Source organism: Salvelinus fontinalis, chromosome 20 (assembly GCF_029448725.1).
Source record: "Salvelinus fontinalis isolate EN_2023a chromosome 20, ASM2944872v1, whole genome shotgun sequence".
NCBI lineage: Eukaryota > Metazoa > Chordata > Actinopteri > Salmoniformes > Salmonidae > Salvelinus > Salvelinus fontinalis.
In genome coordinates, this window is record NC_074684.1 from 11,759,406 (window position 1) to 11,782,112 (window position 22,707).

The 22,707-nt window shown below is 44.3% G+C and overlaps 1 protein-coding gene across 1 annotated transcript in view; it reads right to left on the reverse strand.

The window, feature by feature from the left end:
* The window catches only part of LOC129817307 (transmembrane protein 121), a 69,960-nt gene extending 50,958 nt beyond the window's left edge, over window positions 1–19,002 (reverse strand). The window contains exon 1 of the mRNA XM_055872402.1: window positions 18,357–19,002. The gene's annotated coding sequence lies outside the window, so the exon portion shown is untranslated. The remainder of the gene's footprint in view (window positions 1–18,356) is intronic.
* Between the last annotated feature and the right edge of the window lie 3,705 nt (window positions 19,003–22,707).

Here is a 22,707-nt window from a genome sequence, read left to right on the forward strand (position 1 = left end):
GTTAACTTTCACTGCTATGCGGATGACACACAGCTGTACATTTCAATGAAACATGATGAAGCCCCAAAATTGCCCTCGCTAGAAGCCTGTGTTTCAGACATAAGGAAGTGGATGGCTGCAAACGTTCTACTTTTAAACTCGGACAAAACAGAGATGCTTGTTCTAGGTCCCAAGAAACAAAGAGATCTTCTGTTAAATCTGACAATTAATCTTGATGGTTGTACAGTCGTCTCAAATAAAACTGTGAAGGACCTCGGCGTTACTCTGGACCCTGATCTCTCTTTTGACGAACATATCAAGACTGTTTCAAGGACAGCTTTTTTCCATTTACGTAACATTGCAAAAATCAGAAACTTTCTGTCCAAAAATGATGCAGAAAAATGTATCCATGCTTTTGTCACTTCTAGGTTAGACGACTGCAATGCTCTACTTTCTGGCTACCCGGATAAAGCATTAAATAAACTTCAGTTAGTGCTAAATACCGCTGCTAGAATCCTGACTAGAACCAAAAATGTTATCATATTACTCCAGTGCTAGCCTCCCTACACTGGCTTCCTGTTAAGGTAAGGTTTGATTTCAAGGTATTACTGCTAACCTACAAAGCATTACATGGGCTTGCTCCTACCTATCTTTCCGATTTGGTCCTGCCGTACATACCTACACGTACGCTACGGTCACAAGACGCAGGCCTCCTAATTGTCCCTAGAATTTCTAAGCAAACAGCTGGAGGCAGGGCTTTCTCCTATAGAGCTAAATTTTTATGGAATGGTCTGCCATGTGGGAGACACAGACTCGGTCTCAACCTTTAAGGCTTTACTGAAGACTCATATCTTCAGTAGGTCATATGATTGAGTGTAGTCACGCCCAGGAGTGTGAAGGTAAATGGAAAGGCTCTGGAGCAACGAACCGCCCTTGCTGTCTCTGCCTGGCCGGTTCCCCTCTCTCCACTGGGATTCTCTGCCTCTAACCCTATTACAGGGGCTGAGTCATTTGGCTTACTGGTGCTCTTCCATGCCGACCCTATGAGGGGTGCGTCACTTGAGTGGGTTGAGTCACTGACGTGATCTTCCTGTCTGGGTTGGCGGCCCCCCCTTGGGTTGTGCCGTGGCAGAGATCTTTATGGGCTATACTCGGCCTTGTCTCAGGATGGTAAGTTGGTGGTTGAAGGTATCCCTCTAGTGGTGTGGGGGCTGTGCTTTGGCAAAGTGGGTGGGGTTATATCCTGCCTGTTTGGCCCTGTCCGGGGGTATCATCGGATGGGGCCACAGTGTCTCCTGACCCCTCCTGTCTCAGCCTCCAGTATTTATGCTGCAGTAGTTTATGTGTCGGGGGGCTAGAGTCAGCCTGTTATATGTGGAGTACTTCTCCTGTCTTATCCTGTGTCCTGTGTGAATTTAAGTATGCTCTCTCTAATTCTTTCTCTCTTTCTCTCTCTCGGAGAACCTGAGCCCTAGGACCATGCCTCAGGACTACCTGGCATGATGACTCCTTGCTGTCCACCTGGCCGTGCTGCTGCTCCAGTTTCAACTGTTCTGCCTACGGCTTTGGAACCATGACCTGTTCACCGGACGTGCTACCTGTCCCAGACCTGCTGTTTTCAACTCTCTAGAGACAGCAGGAGTGGTAGAGATACTCCAAATGATCAGCTATGAAAAGCCAACTGACATTTACTCCTGAGGTGCTGACTTGTTGCACCCTCGACAACTACTGTGATTATTATTATTTGACCATGCTGGTCATTTATGAACATTTGAACATCTTGGCCATGTTCTGTTATAATCTCCACCCGGCACAGCCAGAAGAGCACTGGCCACCCCTCATAGCCTGGTTCCTCTCTTGGTTTCTTAGGTTTTGGCCTTTCTAGGGAGTTTTTCCTAGCCACTGTGCTTCTACACCTGCATTGCTTGCTGTTTGGGGTTTTAGGCTGGGTTTCTGTACAGCACTTTGAGATATCAGGTGATGTAAGAAGGGCTATATAAATAAATTTGATTTGATGTGAATTTGCATACTGCCCAAACAGATCCACAGATGATGCAATTGCTATTGCACTCCACACTGCCCCTTCCCACCTGGACAAAAGGAACACCTATGTGAGAATGCTATTCATTGACTATAGCTCAGCGTTCAACACCATAGTACCCTCAAAGCTCATCACTAAACTAAGGAACCTGGGACTAAACACCTCCCTCTGCAACTGGATCCTGGACTTCCTGACGGGCTGCACCCAGGTGGTAAGGGTAGGTAGCCACACATCTGCCACGCTGATCCTCAACACTGGAGCTCCCCAGGGGTGCGTGCTCAGTCCCCTCCTGTACTCCCTGTTCACCCATGACTGCATTGCCAGGCACGACTCCAACACCATCATTAAGTTTGCAGATGGCACAACAGCGGTTGGCCTGATCACCGACAACGACGAGGCAGCCTATAGGGAGGAGGTCAGAGACCTGGCCGGGTGGTGCCAGAATAACAACCTATCCCTCACCGTAACCAAGACTAAGGAGATGATTGTGGGCTACAGGAAAAGGAGCACTGAGGTTAGAGCCTGTATGTAAGTATTTCACCTGTTGTATTCGGCGCACGTGACAAATAAACTTGGATTTATTTGACACAGAGGCTTCTGACATGGTTTGGAAAAGACCATCACCAGACAGACCTGCGTTCCAATACTATTTGTTTTCTTTCAAGTACTTTAGCTGTTATTTATTTGAGTTCGCCTGGCGCAATAGAACCAATGCAACAGTTCCACAGGTAATCTGGTACTCCAGACAAACTCAATCAAATGCTCAAAGTATTTAGAGGATTTCAAATACTACACTCTTAGAAAAAAGGTTAAACCCTTTTGGGTGCCATGTAGAACATTTTCCACAGAGGGTTCTACATGGAACCCAAAAGGGTTCTCCTATGGGGACAGCTGAAGAACCCTTTTGGAACCCTTTTTTCTTAGAGTGTAGCTATTTCAACACAGGTCTGCCACCAGACTAATACTCTAAAATGTCTTTTAAATTGAAAGCTTGTTGTCTGTCTGTTTACAGTTAGTTATGGACTTCTCTTGGTATTCCTAAGTTCGCTCCGTTCCTCTGCGTTGTTAGATATGGCAACTATATGATGTGATGTTGTGTAGGTCTCCCCTGCGCTTATATTCAACATGTGATAGTCACACTCTTGTTTTGATAAACAGACCATATCTCCTAGCTCCACAGCTCCGATACCTAACAGATACATTATGATTCCTACTGAGTCTCCAAATCCAACAAAATAAATGTAGCCCTTTACAATGATAAGAGATAGAGTAGCATATAAATAATATTATCCATTTGCCAGGTCTGAACATTACCTTCAGAAGGTTGTATGGTGCAGGATGAAACATCATGAATACTCGTTCTTAATTCTCATGGTGAACTCATGCAAGAAGGAAAGATTTCCAGGGCAGAAAAAACATTGAGAACAAGAAGGAGAGAGGGAAGGGTAGAGAGAGAGAGAGAGAGAGGGGGAAGCGAGAGAATAGGGGAAGAGTTATGAGAAAAAATAGAAAGGGCGAAAAGGGGAAGGAGAGAAAAAGAGACACCTATATATAGTGAGAGCTATCTGTTTATCACATATAGCCATCTCTTTTACCCAACATGTCTGCCATTGGAGGGCTGGAGTTGGATGGGTCGGCTGGATGATTCCTTCCCTCATTATTGCTTTCTACCAGGGCTGCTGCAGCCATCCCTCTCCCTCTGTCTGGCTCGCAGATGAAACCATGGGCGCTAATACTGGGTACCTCCTGCAGTTGGACAGAGAGCTGTGGATATGGATGGGTCCAAGGTCCAACTAATAATAACCAACAAGCCCAATCTGGCACCCAAAACCATTATATAAATCGCTATACTGTATGGGTTTTACTCCTTATTGGAACATGCCTGATGTTTTGATGTTGTTCAAAGCCAGAGTGAGTCGGGTTGCTTGTTTGTAATTAGCGAATAAGCTTACACCTGTGGAAACTGAAAATATCTAGTTGTAATGATGATAGTGCTCAGTAGCAAAATGAAGGCTAGGCGTGGATTGTTTCATCTTTGTTTGTTGATGTTTTTCAATGCTTTTCCAGGCTAATTACAGAGCGCTTCTGCTGCTCTCAGGATGCCTTGAGAAAGAAAATGGAACAGCTAAAGAGAACATGCTAATCACTGAACTGGGATCGACACACAGACACAGACTCAGATATGCGCACCAACATGGCACAAATGTCGCATAAACATCACACACAAACACAGCACTAGCGGCAGCCTGTGTGTGTTAGTGTGTGTGTGTGTGGGTTCGTGTGTGTCCTTGCATTCTCTCAGCAGCACAGAAAGTCTTATTGCAGCAGTGGGAGAGGAGCCGTGGTGTCTCAAGTGACACAGGAGCCATAGCAGTCAAGGAGCCACAGCTCAGAGCCCAGAGGCAGTGACACAGCAGCCAGCTGCTGCAGCTAGTAGAGCTACTGCCCGCAGTCAAATCAAGCAGGCTGATTTTCCCCAGTCAGTAGACAAGCCAGACCAGTCCAGACCAGAAATGACCAGTTCAGACCAGCCAGACCAACTGCTTAGCTTTCTACCCCAGCTAGCCTAATATAGTGTTGCTCAACCTGTGGTTTGTAGACCAGTATCGGTCCCGAGGGTGTTGCTGACTGGTTCGTCAGATGGTTCACTGAAACCAATTCAATCAGTTTTTGTACCACAGCCTGGTACAAAAAAAGTCGACAAGCACTGGTCTAGTACATTTCACCCACCTAGGCCCGCTACTGCTGCTATACAGCTCCATGCTCAATGGGGCGAGATGCACCACCACACAGGCAATAATGTCCGACAAGCAGGTCACAGAGACCCAGACAGCAGGGTTAATTCACTGTGGCAGTGACCCCTGTCACTGAGCCGGGAGGGCTTGTAGCAGGGCAGGGGGGCAGCAGGGGACAAACGAGAGGGGAGGGGGGGGGGGGTGAGCGGGCACTGGGTGTGTGTGTTTGCACGGGCACACACACACATAGTATGTGTGTGAGAGAGTGAGTGAGAGAGGGAAAGACAGAGAGAGCGAATGTGTGGCTGTGTGTGTGGTTGCTTGCGTGACCGTGACTGCTCGTACTTGTGTGTGTGTGTGTGTGTGTGTGTGTGTGTGTGTGTGTGTGTGTGTGTGTGTGTGTGTGTGTGTGTGTGTGTGTGTGTAATTAAATAACCCAGTGTTCTGAGACAGCATAGAGGGACCACAGAACACCAGCCTGTTTGCTGACACTGTGGACCTGACTAAATTACACCCAGAGTATAGAATGTAATTACACCTGCACAGCAAACACTGCTTGGGCCTGGGGACATTCTAGCTTGGTCCCGCAACTGATTGTGCTGTCTTGCCAGCACAAACTGATCTGGGACCAGGCTAGAGACATTCCCACCAGAGAGTCTAGCCTAGTGATTCGAGCGTTGGGCCAGTAACCGAAAGGTTGCTAGATCGAATCCCCAAGCTGACAAGGTAGGCTGCAAAGTAATAAGAGAGCATAATTTCATTTTGTATTTCCGCTTACATGACATAGTTACAGAGGACATTCCAAAGTCATTGCCGCAACGTTATTGGAACATAGCTTGTTAGCTGGACTGACTGCAGCATATCATGATCAATATAATCTTAAAAGGCAAATGCATCTTCCACATATTGTAGCTTGTCATGCGGAGTTAGGATAATGTTTCTCAGTATTTGCTGGCTGTGTTGAGTCAATACCTTATTTAATCCCCCCTGTTAAATGTGCAAATGCAAGTGTATAGCTAACAGTTTTTTTTTCTTCACACCCAAACTCCTGTTCTTACACAGCATGAGCATGAACCATAACACAACTTTACCTCTAATATTCAAAACCAAGACTAACCAACCGGACACAGAAAAAAAACAGGCGCCCAACCTTGTTTTTCTCTTTCATGATGCAGTGCAAACAGTTCCGCGTTTCACTATCAGTTTCATCAGGTTCACCTCTGTCGGTCTGCACAGCTGCGCCGTAACACAACCTAGCCTCCATCTGTACCCTGTACAGCTGTACAAACAAATGAATGTGAGCACAACCATCTGTTGATGTACACAAAGCAGCTGGGCTGGGCTTGCCTGATGCCTGATTTACAGATCGTCACACTCTGAGATGATCTCCATTTGACTTGCGTCTTAAACACCGTGGCGGTAGGGACATTAGACGGCCTAGCCTCGTATTCACCCCCGAGCCTGAGACACACACACACACACAAGAACATGGCGTTATATTTTACAGCGAACGCTGCAGTAGAAGTGAACTCCTTCATGCACTAGTCTTTCGTCCGCATCACACCTACTCATACCCTAACTTCCACTAAGAGGATAGCCCTCTATGTCCTGGTGAAAATGGGTTTATATTCATCACTTTAATGGATTGTAAAAGAAACAATCTCTTTGGGATTACATGCTTTATTAATGTTTATGGCCACTTGGACTGCAGCCACCATTGCCTCTGGCTAACTCACCGTCCCTGCTCTGTCCCCTGGCCAGTCCGAAGTAGCTTGCCAGCCACTGCCTCTGTCCCCCTGCCTCTGTCCCCATGCCTCTGTCCCCCTGCCTCTCTTCCTCTGTCCTCCTGCCTCTCTTCCTCTGTCCCCCTGCCTCTGTCCCCCTGCCTCTGTCCCCATGCCTCTGTCCTCCTGCCTCTCTTCCTCTGTCCTCCTGCCTCTCTTCCTCTGTCCCCCTGCCTCTGTCCCCCTGCCTCTGTCCCCATGCCTCTGTCCTCCTGCCTCTCTTCCTCTGTCCCCCTGCCTCTGTCCCCATGCCTCTGTCCCCCTGCCTCTCTTCCTCTGTCCCTCTGTCCCCCTGCCTCTGTCCCCATGCCTCTCTTCCTCTGTCCCCCTGCCTCTCTTCCTCTGTCCCTCTGTCCCCCTGCCTCTCTTCCTCTGTCCCTCTGTCCCCCTGCCTCTCTTCCTCTGTCCCTCTGTCCTCCTGCCTCTCTTCCTCTGTCCCTCTGTCCCCATGCCTCTGTCCTCCTGCCTCTCTTCCTCTGTCCCCCTGCTTCTCTTCCTCTGTCCCCCTGCCTCTCTTCCTCTGTCCCTTTGCCTCTGCCCCCCTGCCCCCTGCCTCTGTCCCCCTGCCGCTGTCCCCCTGCCTCTCTTCCTCTGTCCCCCTGCCTCTGTCCCCCTGCCTCTGTCCCCCTGCCCCCCTGCCTCTGCCCCCCTGCCTCTGTCCCCCTGCCTCTGTCCCCCTGCCTCTGTCCCTCTGTCCCCCTGCCTCTCTTCCTCTGCCCCCCTGCCTCTGTCCCCCTTCCTCTGTCCCCCTGCCTCTGTCCCCTTGCCTCTGTCCCCTGCCTCTCTTCCTCTGTCCCCCTGCCTCTCTTCCTCTGTCCCCCTGCCTCTCTTCCTCTGTCCCTCTGTCCCCCTGCCTCTGCCCCCCTGGCCCCTGCCTCTGTCCCCCTGCCTCTCTTCCTCTGTCCCCCTGCCTCTCTTCCTCTGCCCCCCTGCCTCTGTCCCCCTGCCTCTGTCCGCCTTCCTCTGTCCCCCTGCCTCTGTCCCCCTGCCTCTGTCCCCCTGCCTCTCTTCCTCTGTCCCCCTGCCTCTGTCCCACTGCCTCTCTTCCTCTGTCCTCCTTCCTCTGCCCTGCTTCCTCTGCCATTAATCCTTTGAGGTATGGCCTCTACTTTGAGTGTTATCCCTTTTTACTATCACCCTATATCAGGGTTCCCCAATTGGCGGCCCGCCGGACAAATTTGGCCTGTGGGTGATTTTTATTTGGCCCCTCAAGTTTTCTGAGCAAAAAAATTATAATTATATTTGTTTTATTGCTGGACATAAAAGACTGTAAAAACACCAGCAAATCAGCTCCAAGGGATTTTAATTTTGGAAATCGGTTTCAAAGTATTCCCACACATGATAGAGCAATGTATTTGATCCAATAGAAATATAAGCAAGATTTGAAAGGATTATGTTCTGGTCAAATGTTAGATCTGTTTGGGCTTCTTGCGGTCAATTTGCAGTGTACAAATGCTTTGTGGATGGCCACCTGACTGTCAGCTAAAGACAAAAATCGTCCCAGCACTGAATTTAGTTCATGATCCCTGCCCTATGCTACCAAATCTTTTTCTGAGCAGGTTTCACCCTGCATAGGGCAATATAGTGCATGCATAAACTGGTCAGATAGCAGTCATAAATGAATCGTGGAGTAGTGAGAGAGCAAGCATAGATTAGTCATGTACTTTATCAGACATAGAACAGTCATAGACCAGGCACTCTATAGTGGAGTGGTCTCTCCTCTCCTCCAGGACAGGGCACACCACTTCAGCTGACCAATTTCCCATCAGCCCTGTATCTCTGATAACTGCATGCTTAGAGGACTGCAAGGTCTCCACTGTTTCACCCTGCACCGCAACCCTGCGCAGCAGCCATGCTCTGTTGTGTGTGTGTGTATGCGTGTGGTGTGTGTGTATGTGGAAAATGGGCTAGGAACAATAAAAAATTGCATTTTTTAATGCTGCAATTATATTGACATAATAAACACAGATGACACATCCATTTATAATAAATGGCTCATTAACGTTTTGTTGATTTTAATACTAAAAGCTACTTTTTTCTCAAGTCCCGATGCTGAACTGAAATAGCCTCGAGCTGCCATTTCCACTGTCTCTAGCATTACCACGTTTTGTACATTACGGTATCTAGGCCTATTGATTCCTGCTGCCATTTGGCTATTGATTGGAGTGGATGTCATTATGCCAGTGAGATTATAGCCCTGCAGCACTGTTTCTGAAGAGACGAGAACCAGTGATGAGATGACTGCTGACTGTTAAAGCAGCTGTGTGTTTCAGCCAAGATACCAACGCACAGCATAGCACAACACAGCACAGCAAAGCACAGCACAGAAAGAGCACAGTTCTCCAAAATACATCCCACCATGCACCTTGCTCTCTCTCTGTACTCTGTAGAAAAGGCTGACAAAGTGCACAGTGGAGTGAGTAAGCGCATTCTGTATTCTGAACACACGCATCCTTTATTGGCATGGCTCATTGCAACCTAATATTCTCTGAGACAGCCACATCCAGCGCTACTGAGTTTGGCTTGCTCTGATTATTCAAACTGACCACGATTGACTAAGAGTGAGGAAAGGGAAAGGGTTCAGGGGAAGACCATCCTTTTCTGAATTTCATTTAAAAAAATTGTGAAACATTAAAGTTATAATTTTTAGGTAAAACTATACTAAATTATGTTCACGTCACCAAATAATTGATTAAAACACACTGTTTTGCAATGAAGGTCAACAGTAGCTTTAACTACACTCTTTAGGGCAGCACCATGGTGTAGCCGAGGGACAGCTAGCTTCCGTCCTCCTCTGGGTACATTGACTTCAATACAAAAAACAGGAGGCTTGTGGTTCTCACCCCCTTCCATAGACTTACACAGTAATTATGACAACTTTCAGAGGACGTCCTCCAACCAATCAGAGCTCATACAGGATGAACTGACATGTTGTCCATCCAATCAAAGGATCAGAAAATGACTCTAGTACTGAAAGCATAAGCTGCAGCTAGCAAGCACTGTAGTGCATAAAATGTGGTGAGTAGTTGACTGACACGGAGAGAAAGACAATAGTTTAACAGTTTTGAACAAATTCATTTCTTTTAAAAATTAAGAAGAGAGAGAGAGAGCTATATGTAGTATTTTATATATTTTTTATCTTCCACTTAATTTGCTAGCGAAGGCTATCCAACACTGGAACTCTTCCAAGTCAAGGTAAGCTTTTGGTTGTATATATTTATTGCCACCGGGGCCTGCCAGTGTAACTGCTGAACTGCTTTTAGTGGTTATGATATGGCTTCAAACGTTTTTTTCACCTCGTCACAGACAGCTGACGTGTTGTGCACTGAAGTCCAGAAGCGAAGGGAAAAGGTGAGAGGAGGAGAGCGAGTAGACGCGAAAAGGAATTATACAACGATCAAAGGGATGATGCTTTTTGTTTGTGGCTTCTATAAAATGTAACTGTGTTTGCGTGTCATCAGGGTTGTATTCATTCTGCCGATTCTGCTGAAACACGTTTCTAAAACAGAAGCAAACTGAACGTAACAGAGAAACATACTTGAGTTTGTTCAATAGAAAACTCTTGTGTGCAACTGTTGGACTAATGGTTATAGGGATGGGCAATTCCAGTCCTCGAGGGCCTGATTGGTGTCACAGTTTTGCCCCAGCTAACACACCTGACTCCAATAATCACCTAATCATGATCTTCAGTTTAGAATGAAAGTTGATTAATCAGCTGTGTTTGCTAGGGATGGATAAAAAGTGTGACACCGATCAGGCCCCTGAGGACAGGGTTGCCCATCCCTGGTACACCCTAGATCAGCTAGATGCAGGCAAGAGTGTGCAAGGCGTTATTGGATGTGTCACTGTCTGTCACCTTGATCACTCAAATTTCTCTCGACGTGTGCACCTACGTTGTAAACTTTCATTCATAGGCTAGGTTGTAGCAACCTCATGATGGGTATAGGGACAATTGGAGTATCATATAGTAGCCTAAACCTATCACTGTTACATTGAACTGGGTGAATGGAATATGAATGACAGTCATCCAATATGCTGTAATAGAAAATAAATAAAAAACATTAAACGGCACCGACCGCCACTGCTGTGTACAGTATGTGTGTGTGTGTGTCTGTACGTGCATCCGTGTGGGATGGCGTGTGTTTTACCTCAGCCTTCTCTCTGCATGTTCATACTGGCCTGCCATACTGTATGCAGTTGTAATGACATCCGTCTAGCAGGGTTTGAATTTAAAGAGACTCATAAATGTGATTTGGGGCGTATAGGAACACAAGCCCCAGTACAGTTAGCATGCACTCTGATGAAAACGCTCTGACCTGAAATCTAAATCATGGAAAACCCCCAGTGAACACAGTTATCAAGCGGTCAGCCAGTCGTATTGGGTTCCTGGTGCTGTTTGTGCTGCTGCTGTGTGTGTGTGTGTGTGTGTGTGTGTGTGTGTGTGTGTGTGTGTGTGTGTGTGTGTGTGTGTGTGTGTGTGTGTGTGCGTGTGTGTGTGTGACTACTCACACCACCAGGCCATGTTCCTCACATAGAGGAAATCCAAGGCAGTGCACCATGCAACCCATAACCCTAGTTCTCTCGCAGGACATCAGGATGAATACAGAGCTGATTTTGGTATTAGGAGACACCCACCTAGCAAGTATACTCTCCCCTCTGTGTATTATGTTCTTTTTCAAGTCAACAAAATGCGGTTGAGCGGAAATAAGAGGTATATAAATATCAGTGGCGGTCGGTGCCGTTTAAGATGAGGGAGGAGACATTTGTTTTCATGAGCAGGGCCTTATTTCCATTACATCATATTGAGTAATTCATTCATATTCCATCCACCCAGTTCAATGTAACATCGATAGGTTTAGGCTACTATATGATACTGAAATTTCCCCTATACCCACCATGAGGTTGCTACAACCTAGCCTATGAACGAAAGTTTACAACGTAGGTGCACACAGGTCGAGAGAAACATTTGAGGTAACAGACAGTGACACATGGACAGACAGTGACATTCAATAACACCTTGCACACTCTTGCCTGCATCTAGCTGATAAAGGGTGTAATCATTAGTACAACAGTTGCAAACGAGAGTTTCTATTGGACCAATTCAAGTATGTTCTTTTTATTTTTTATTTTATTTGTATTTATTTTTTATTTTTTTGGGGGGGGGGGTGGATCAGCTTAATATTGCGGAAAGAATGTTGCTTCCAATGTAATTGTCTGCATCATTTCCAATCCCCCATATTTTATGGGGTAAATATATATATCCATTCACGTATGCATACATATACACATATATACATACACATACCTACATAGACATACATACTTTTTTTTAAAGAGTATATCTTTATTATTATTCCCTGCAAACCCTACCACCGATCCCCCAATTGGAGTAAACTGATAAACATTTCTGTTTTTACCTTCAATTTATACATCTTATACACATTTTACAGACACAGTCTACTTTATAATAGTTCTCTCTTGTTTGTTCTTAGTCCTTCCTCTATTTCTGTTGTCCATCCAGTTTGATTTCCACTTGTAACTGCGCTATTTCACAATAGCTCCGCACCTATACACATTTCACAGATCCCGTATGCCCTACATTGTTTATCTTGTTATTAGTCCCACCCTTCAGCTCCACTCAACCTTTCCCATCTATCTTCCAACATCATCCATTTCGGATTTTTATTTGCCATATATTTTTCAACTGTGCTGTGATGCTTCACAAAAGATTTGAATCTTCCTATTCTCATAGCTTCCACGGATTGTAAATTAAAAATAAACATTTTTGCTAAAATAATTATTATATTATTGATTGATTGACTATGGCTTTTCAAATCCCCCAGTATTGCTATCTGTAGCGTTAGTTCTACGCAAATGTTGCAATTCTTCAACCATTCCTGGACCTGTGACCAAAAACGAGCTACATGCGGACAATACCAAAATAAATGGTCTAATGACTCTGCCTCCTCACAGCAGAATCTACAGAGCTGAGAAGATTGTATCCCCCACATATATAACATTCTATTAGTTGCAAGAATTTTGTACAATAATTTAAGTTGAAAACTTCGAAGTTTTGAATCCGGCGTTGTTTTGCGTATGTTCAAGTATGTTCTTTATTCAAGTGGTAGTTGTTTATCTTTAGCTTTTGGAAATGCCCAAAGAGCATTTAACATCATACAACAATCTGTATGATTTAAAGCTGGTTCTAAATTCAGGTAAAACAAAATGCATGGTATTTTCTAATGCCAGGCATGTTACTAATCATGTCATTGCTACATTGGCTGGACATACTATAGATCAAGTCAAAGTGTACAAATACTTGGGTGTGTGGGTTGATGACAAGCTGAGTTTCACTGTGCATGTAGAGAACTTGATAAGGAAGCTCAAACTGAGAATAGGTTTTTATTACCGGCATAAGGCTTGTTTTTCTCTGGAGGCCAGGACGGAGCTGGTACGATGTACATTACTGGTGGTTTTAGATTTTAGTGATGTTATATATATGCAGGCCTCAACCACTACCCTGAGTGCACCTGATTCAGTGTATCATGCAGGCCTCAACCACTACCCTGAGAGCACCTGATTCAGTGTATCATGCAGTCCTCAGGTTCATTACAAATCAAAAACATCTAACACATTGTGATCTCTACAGCGTCGTTGGCTGCTCGTCATTGACCTTGCGTAGGCTTAAATACTGGTATACACTGATTTATAAGGCCATATTGGGTAAAATGCCATTTTATCTCTGTTCTTTTTTAATCAGGTCGGTAAATAAATGTCAATTACGGTCCCATTCTCATTTGCTTCTAACAGTACCAAAAATTAGAACAGGTCATGGTAGGAATAGTTTTAGTTACTCAGCTCCGTGGTCCTGGAATTCTCTCCTGAACATTAAAAATTTTGATGATCTAGTTTTGTTGGTGGAGTTTAAACACTTGATTGATGTACAGTATATATCATAGAAGAGTGTAATTGTCTTTAGGACAGCTGTTTTTTAGTCAAGAATTTCGTGTTTTTTAACATAATATGTAATTGTTGTACTGTATGTGTGTTTATAATTTTGTTTAATGTTGTGTTAGTGTATGTAACTTGTTTTCATCTGAAACATTGTTCCCCCTGCTGCTATTGGACCAGGTCTCTCTTGGAAAAGAGATGTTATCTCAATGAGAAAAACCTGTATAAAAAAAGGTAAAATAAAAATGTTTATCCCCATTTTGTTCCGTTTGCTTCCGTATAAGAAACGCTTTTCAACAGAATCTGTGGCTTGATTACATCACTGATCACGCGTAAACACAGTTCACTTTCATTGCAGCCACGTTGTATTCCTTCTCGCATCTATGCGCTCTCCTCTCACCTCTTCCCTTAGCTTGTGGACTTCAATGCACAACACATCAGCTGTATGTGACCAGGCAAAAACAAAATCCAAGCCAGTAATACCAAAAGCTTACCTTGACTTGGAAGAGTTCCAGTGTTGTGTTGGAAAGTCATAGCCAGCTAGCTAACATAGCATCCCTCTGTTTGAGCAGGGTTTTTCACTAGGCTAAACTAGCTAGCTGCATTCGCTAACTAATTGAAACTAAAGTGAAAAGAAAATGGCAATCTCACTCTTTCTCTATTTCTCTCTTGCTTCTCCTTCATTTTGGGAGAAATTGATTTGTTAACTGTTCCACTACTGTCTTTCTCTCTATTTAAGTCAACCACTCACCACATTTTATACACTGTAGTGCTATCAAATCAAATCAATCAAATTGTTTTGGTCACATACACATGGTTAGCAGATGGTAATGCGAGTGTAGCGAAATGCTTGTGCTTCTAGTTCCGACAGTGCAGTAATATGTAACAAGTAATCTAACAATTTCACAACAACTACCTAATACACACAAATCTAAAACGATGGAAAGGAATATGTACATATATAGATGCGGCATAGGCAAGATGCAATAGATTGTATAAAATACAGTATATGCATATGAGATGAGTAATGTAAGATATGCAAACATTATTAAAGTGGCATTAAGTCACTAGTGATCCAATGATTTGAGTCTGTATGTAGGCAGCAGCTTCTCTGTGTTAGTGATGGCTGTTTAACAGTCTGATGGCCTTGAGATAGAAGCTGTTTTTCAGTCTCTCGGTCCCAGCTGTGATGCACCTGTACTGACCTCGCCTTGTGGATGGTAGCAGGGTGAACAGGCAGTGGCTCGGGTGGTTGTTGTCCTTGATGATCTTTTTGGCCTTGCTGTGACATCGGGTGCTGTAGGTGTGCTGTAGGGCATGTAGTTTGCCCCCGGTGATGCGTTGTGCAGACCTCACCACCCTCTGGAGAGCCTTGCGATTGAGGGTGGTGCAGCTGCCGTACCAGGCGGTGATACAGCCTGACAAGATGTTCTCAATTGTGCATCTGTAGAAGTTTGTGAGGGTTTTAGGTGACAAGACAAATTTCTGTAGTCTCATGAGTCTCATGAGGTTCTTCACCACACAGTCTGTGTGGGTGAACCATTTCAGTTTGTCCGTGATGTGTACGCCGAGGAACTTAAAACTTTCCTCCTTCTCCACTGCTGTCCCATCGATGTGGATAAGAGGGTGCTTCCTCTGCTGTTCCCTAAAGTCCACGATAATCTCCTTTGTTTTGTTGACGTTGAGTGAGAGGTTGTTTTCCTGACACCACACTCCGAGTGCCCTCACCTCCTCCCTGTAGGCTCTCGTCGATGTTGGTAATCAAGCCCATTACTGCTGTGTTGTCTGCAAACTTGATGATTGAGTTGGAGGCATGCATGGCCACGCAGTCATGGGTGAACAGGGAGTACAGGAGGGGGCTGAGCATGCACCCTTGTGGGGCCCCAGTGTTGCGGATGAGCGAAGTGGAGATGTTGTATCCTACCTTCACCACCCGGGGGCGGACCGTCAAAGTCCAGGACTCAATTGCACAGGGCGGCGTTGAGACACAGGGCCTCAAGCTTAATGATGAGCTTGAAGGGTACTATGGTGTTGAATGCTGAGCTGTAGTCAATGAACAGCATTCTTACGTAGGTATTCCTCTTGACAAGATGAGATACGGCAGTGTGCATTGTGATGGAGATTGCATCATCTGTGGACCTGTTGGGGCGGTATGCAAACTGAAGTGGGTCTAGGGTGGCAGGTAAGGTGTAGGTGATATGATCCTTGACTAGTCTCTCAAAGCACTTCATGATGACAGAAGTGAGTGCTACGGGGCGATAGTCATTTAGTTATCTTTGCCTTCTTGTGTACAGTAACAATGGTGGCCATTTTGAAGCATGTGGGGACAGCAGACTGGGATAGGAAGTGATTGACTATGTCCGTAAACACACCAGCCAGCTCGTCTGTGCATGCTCTGAGGACGCGGCTAGGGATGCCGTCTGGGCCGGCAGCCTTGCGAGGGTTAACACACTTAAATGTCTTACTCACGTTCGGCTACGGAGAAGGAGAGGGAGGGCCCGCAGTCCTTGGTAGTGGGGAACTGTATTATCCTCAAAGCGGGCAAAGACGGTGTTTAGTTTGTCTGGAAGCAAGATATCGCTGTCCGTGATGTGGCTGGTTTTCCTTTTTTAGTCTGTAATTGCCTGTACACGCTGCCACAAACGTCTCGTGTCTGAGCCGTTGAATTGCGACACTTTGTCCCTACACTGACATTTAGCTTGTTTGATTGCCTTGCGGAGGGAATAACTACACTGTTTATAATCGGCCATATTCCCAGTCATTTTTCTATGGTTAAATGCGGTTTTTCGCGCTTTCGGTTTTGCGTGAATGCTGTCATCTATCCATGGTTTCTGGTTCGGGTAGGTTTTAATAGTCACAGTGGGTACAACATCTCCTATGCACTTCCTTATAAACTCACTCACCGAATCAGCGTATAAATCAATGTTGTTCTCTGAGGCTACCCGGAACATTTCCCAGTCCGCGTGATCAAAACAATCTTGAAGTGTGGATTCTGATTGGTACTAATTTAATTCTCTGATCCTTCGATTGGGTGGACAACAAGTCAGTTCATGTTTCAAGAGCTCTGATAGTCTGGAGGACGTAAGCTAGCTGTCCTCCAGCTACACCAGCTACACCATACAGTAGTGCTGTTGAGGCCACTGTAGACCTTCTTTGCAAAATAGTATGTTTTAATAAATTATTTGGTGATGTGATGATATTTAGCATAATTTCAGAATGGATAACTTTTTAAATGTTTTACCACTTACATTTTTTGGAAATTCACTGAGGATAGTCCTCCCCTTCCTCCTCTGAGGAGCCTCCACTGATGCATATTTTCTCTGATGTCTCTGTGGGCTGGCTATTCAACTTGAAATACCTCGGCTATTTATTGTCCAATAAATTGAGCATGACATATTCGTTTGTCATTGTTTCACATAGTAAAGATAAAATGAAGCGTTTACAGACAATAGCACTGCAGACTTCATAACCCACAACTCCTACTTTACAGGCAGAGCTCAGACTGTTTTCAGTCCTCAAGGAAGCCAGAGTGCAGTCTTCTGGAATAATGTCATTTCTGTTGGTTGCTTCTTCTCATGTCTGTCAGAGTCTGCGCCCCTACTTAACAACTAACATTATTTTCACTCACACAGTGTGAAGGACCATATCTTTGTTGTTATGCGTTTACTAGGAAGGAGATTTATTTTCATATTCAGTGTTATGGAAAATGTAAAACCGCAATAGTCGTATTTGAAGCTGCAACTGAAACAGTTCCTCTCACCGGAATTCGGGAATAGTGGACAGAGAGAGTGAGAGAGTGAGAGAGTGAGAGTCAGTGAGAGTCAGTGAGTGAGTGAGAGTGATAGAGAAATAGAGAGTGAGAGAGAGGCCTGTCATTTTTCGAATGTTTGAGAGGGTGATGAGGTAAGTGGTTGTGCTAGAAAGGAGAGTCAGAACCGCAGGTAATGCAAGGTGTCAGGATGTCTGCATGTTTCCAGATTACTGGACACTGAAGGACAAGGTCCATTGGTTAGTGTTGCTATCTCCAGCTCATTTGTAGGACTATGTATTGTATGCAAATTCATGATAGTTTATGATATCAGTGTGTTCGTGTGTTTTTCTTTTCTTTGTCAGTTTATTAACCGGTTTGAATTAGGATTCGGGGGTGTGAGTGCAGCACGCGCCGTTTCTGAATCTTTTTTTGTGGTGTGGCGGGGGGGACTTCTCTTGGCTCCGTGCCAATGCGAAGAAATGTCTCTTGCTGAACAAGAGATTATTTTCTCTGTGGAGACTCGGAGGCATGCACTGCTTTTTGCTGCTGAGTGGGCACGCGCTGACTCCTCAGAATAAATAGCTGCCTTAAATAAAATTAGGGGTTTTCTCCCCCACCCGCCTCCCCCAAACGGAAACACCATCCTTTGACAATTCTGCACGCGCAATTTTTGGTTTACAATCACTTGAAACTCTATTCACTCTCTCTCATAGTGAACAATATTCTTGACCATACACACATCCAGTATCGAAATAGATAAGGCGTACTAACTTCATATTTATTCTTCTGAATGTTATGTTGAGTAGCCTAATAAACTTGAGAGCGCAGAGGCAGGGACTCAAGGAAATAGAGCCGCAGCAGCGTTCATATTCAAACAGTCTGCATCCTTTGGAATATATTGCAAACCACCCTCATTGACCTAACTCCCCCGAAACCCAATTATCGCCTTTGTGAAGGTCTCACCCTCCTCGAATTTATTCAAGGTATGCTAATATTTTGACATGTCTCATTCAAATGTAATAATGCACTTTTCTCCCTTACATCTGTGGTAAAACATTACGCAAAAGACATTTGAATATCTACCACTAGCTGATAAGTTTAGCGGACCCGCTTACCTCAACTGCTAGTTGCTGTCCAGGGTGTTGAAATTCCCCTATTCCTCTGCAGCAGGCTCCGGAGACGACCGTTTAATCCACGGAGAGCTAGGCACAGCATACAATGTAAAACGCGGTCCAACTACTGTGGCCGTAAATTACCTTGAAAAAAACTAAATTCAAGCCAACAGCATCGATAGAATAAGCCAACTGTGAAAATAATATCTTCAAAATTCTGATTTATAAAACCTACGATGCAGAAGTAGCCAAGTGGCTATGCTCTCCACGGCTCCGGGCCGATTTTGCCGGTCTAATTGGCGTCTCTTTGCTATTTGCTTCTTCTTTCCCGGATTTTTTTTCTTCTCTCTCTCGCTCTCTCTCATTAGATTTATGGTCAATTTACTTAGGCGGTCTCCCCAGCCTACATGTTTCGTAGCCTATACACCACCTGCTCTCTTTCCCCCCTTTGCCCCTCTTTTCCTCTACAGTCCCGTGGTTTGCTTTTATTATAGCAACAGTTTCCTACATGACGGTTAGCGAAAACCAGTGAAGGGGGTGAGGGAATGTCTTTCTCCTTCCCTGGTGGGGGTACTGTGCGCTCTCTCTCTCTCTCTCATTAGCTTTCAACACCACATGAAGTGAACAGCACCGACTGCTACAGTAATTATACGAACTTATTGAGGATAGGACCGTCCTTTTAAACTTATTCAGGAATCACTTATCCGACACACTGATGCTCCTCTCGCGTTCCGACTCATTTTCTCTGATTAGGCCTAGCTAATCAGTGTAAATTAGAATGATTGGCACGATGTGACGTAAATGCATGAGTGGGATTGGAGAACTGAAGGTTATATAGGCCTACCTTGGCTCAATCAAAGTGAATTATCTATTAGATGTATCAAATCAAAGTTTATTGGTCGAGTACACAGTTTAGCAGGTGCTATAGTAGGTGCAGCGAAATGCTTACGTTACTAACTGTGTGTGTGTGTGTGTGTGTGTGTGTGTGTGTGTGTGTGTGTGTGTGTGTGTGTGTGTGTGTGTGTGAAATAAGCTACTAAAGATTTCACTTCTTTGGTCATTGTATCAGTTCTATAACCCATTTCTCAGTATCAGAGTAATATTTCATTTTATATACAGTACTAGTCAAAAGTTTGGACACACCTACTCATTCCAGGGTTTTTCTTTATTTGTACTATTTTCTGCATTGTATAATAATAGTGAGGACATCAACACTATGAAATTACACATATGGTGGCATGTAGTAATGTCACGCCCTGACCATAGAAAGCTGCTTATTCTCTATGTTGGTTGGGGCGTGATAGTGACTAGGGTGGGTCATCTAGGGGAATTGTATTTCTATGGTGGCCTGATACGGTTCCCAATCAGAGGCACCTGCTTATCGTTGTCTCTGATTGGGGATCATATTTAGACAGCCATTTCCCCTTTGTGTTTCGTGGGATCTTGTCTATGTTTAGTTGCCTGTCAGCACTATTTGTATAGCTTCACGTTTCGTTCGTTGATTTTGTTTTGTTTTTCTGAGTCTCGGGTTATAAAAAATATGTGGAACTCTACTCATGCTGCGCCTTGGTCTTCCTTTAACGATGGACGTGACAAGTAACCAAAAAAGTGTTAAACAAATCAAAATATATTTTATATTTGAGAGTCTTCAAAGTAGACACAGCGTTGCACACTCTTGGCATTCTCTCAACCAACTTCACCTGGAATGCTTTTCCAACCGTCTTGAAGCGGGCGGTCATGTGCCTGTTACTGAGGAGTGGCTTCCGTTTGGCCACTCTACCTTAAAGGCCTGATTGGTGAAGTGTTGCAGAGAATGTTGTCCTTCTGGAATGTTCTCCCATCTCCACAGATGAACTCTGGAGCTCTGTCAGAGTGACCATCGGGAACTCGGTCAACTCCCTGACCAAGAGCCTTTTCCCCCGATTGCTTAGTTAAGGCCGGGCGGCCAGCTGTAGGAACAGTCTTTGTGGTTCCAAACTTCTTCCATTTAAGAATGATGGAGGCCACTGTTCTTGGGGACCTTCAATGCTGCAAAATGTTTTGGTACCCTTCCCCAGATCTGTGCCTTGACACAATCCTGCAACTGATTTCAATTTTGAGTGTCATAGCGCAGAGACTTTATACTTATGTAAATAAAGTATTTCTGTTTTTTATTTTTAATACATGCATGCTGTGGGGATGTCTTTCAGAGGCAGGGACTGGGAAAATAGACAGGATTGAGGGAAAGATGAACGGAGCAAAGTACAGAGAGATCACTGATGAAAACCTGCTCCAGAGCGCTCAGGACATCAGACTTGGGCGAAGGTTCACCTTCCAACAGGACAACGACCCTAAGCACACAGCCAAGACAAAGCAGGAGTGGCTTCGGGACAAGTCTCCTAATGCTCTTGAGTGGCCCAGCCAGAGACCGGACTTGAACCTGATCGAATATCTCCGGAGAGACCTGAAAATAGCTGTGCAGCAATGCTCCCCATCGAACCTGACAGAGCTTGAGAGGATCTGCAGAGAAGAATGAGAGAACGTTTCCAAATACAAGTGTACGAAGCTTGCAGCATCATACCCAAGAAGACTCAAGGCTGTAATCACTGCCAAAGGTGCTTCAACAAAGTACTGAGTAAAGGGTCTGAATACTTATGTAAATGTAATTTCTGTTTTTTTATTTGTAATAAATTAGCAAACATTTCTTAAACCTGTTTTTGCTTTGTCTTGTGTGGGTATTGTGTGTAGATTGATGAGGAGCAATATCTTAATAATCCATTTTAGAATAAGGCTGTAACCTAACAAAATGTGGAAAATGTCAAGGGGTCTGAATACTTTCCGAAGGCACTGTATTTCCTTTCGAAGCTGAAACACTAAAGAGTAGTTCTTCGGAATGTATTACATTTTTTATCTAAGAAATCATATGTACCAATAAGTAATGAAAACATCTGTGGTACTGCAACAGAATAAGTCAACGTTCCTTTGACTATAATAATAATTACTTGTGAAATTGCCTTAAGCGCTGTAGTCTATTGGTGCAAAGAATATTATTTTTCTGAATGAAATAATAGCCCCCTAACCACACTAATATGTGAAAGCAATTTTTGTGAACAAATGTTTCATTTTGTAATTATAACAAGGTTGGTAGAAACATGTGAAATGTTGCAGCTCAAGTCTGTTGCAGCTCAACAAGTCTGTTGCAGCTCTCTCTGGGCAGGCTGGCTAGCTAGCTAGGTTGCTAGCTAGCGAGAAAACATAGCTACACGTAATAATGCAAAGGTCAATATCAGCATGTGTTGTAGCTAGCTGTAAGATCGCCTAAACAAACTGCACTATCAATTGAGCAGTCTTACTCATGAGTTCAACGTGCGGTATGTCTCTGACACTGCGCTATAAACGTCTCTACCCAGAGAGAGAGGGAGACCAGAGTAATGTTGCTTTACCACAGAGATACACTACCAGTCAAAAGTTTTAGAACACATTCAAGGGTTTTTCTTTATTGTTACTATTTTCTGCATTGTAGAAAAATAGTGAAGACATCAAAACTATGAAATAACACATATGGAATTATGTAGTAGCCAAAAAAGTGTTAAACAAATCTAAATATATTTGATATTTGAGATTCTTCAAATAGTCATCCTTTGCCTTGATGACAACTTTGCACACTCTTGGCATTCTCTCAACCAGCTTCATGAGGTAGTCACCTGGAATCCTTTTCAATTAACAGGTGTGCCTTCTTAATGTATTTGAGCCAGTCAGTTGTGTTGTGACAAGGTAGGGGGTATACAGAAGATATACCTATTTGGTAAAAGTCCATATTATGGCAAGAACAGCTCAAGTAAGCAAAGAGAAACGACAGTCCATCATTACTTTAAGACATGAAGGTCAGTCAAAACAGAGCGTTTAAGAACTATGAAAGTTTCTTAAAATGCAGTCGCAAAAACAAAGTGCTATGATGAAACTGGCTCTCATGAGGACCGTCACAGGAATGTAAGACCCAGAGTAATGTTGCTTTACCACAGAGATACACTACCAGTCAAAAGTTTTAGAACACATTCAAGGGTTTTTCTTTATTGTTACTATTTACAGAGGATAAGTTCATTAGAGTTACCAGCCTCAGAAATTCCAGCCCAAATAATGCTTCACAGAGTTCAAGTAACAGACACATCTCAACATCAACTGTTCAGAGGAGACCATGTGAATCAGGCCTTCGTGGTCGAATTGCTGCAAATAAACCACTACTAAAGGACACCAGCAAGAAGAAGAGACTTGCTTGGGCCAAGAAACATGAGCAATGGATATTAGACCGGTGGAAATCTGTACTTTGGTCTGGAGTCCAAATTTGAGATTTTTGGTTCCAACCACCGTGGCTTTG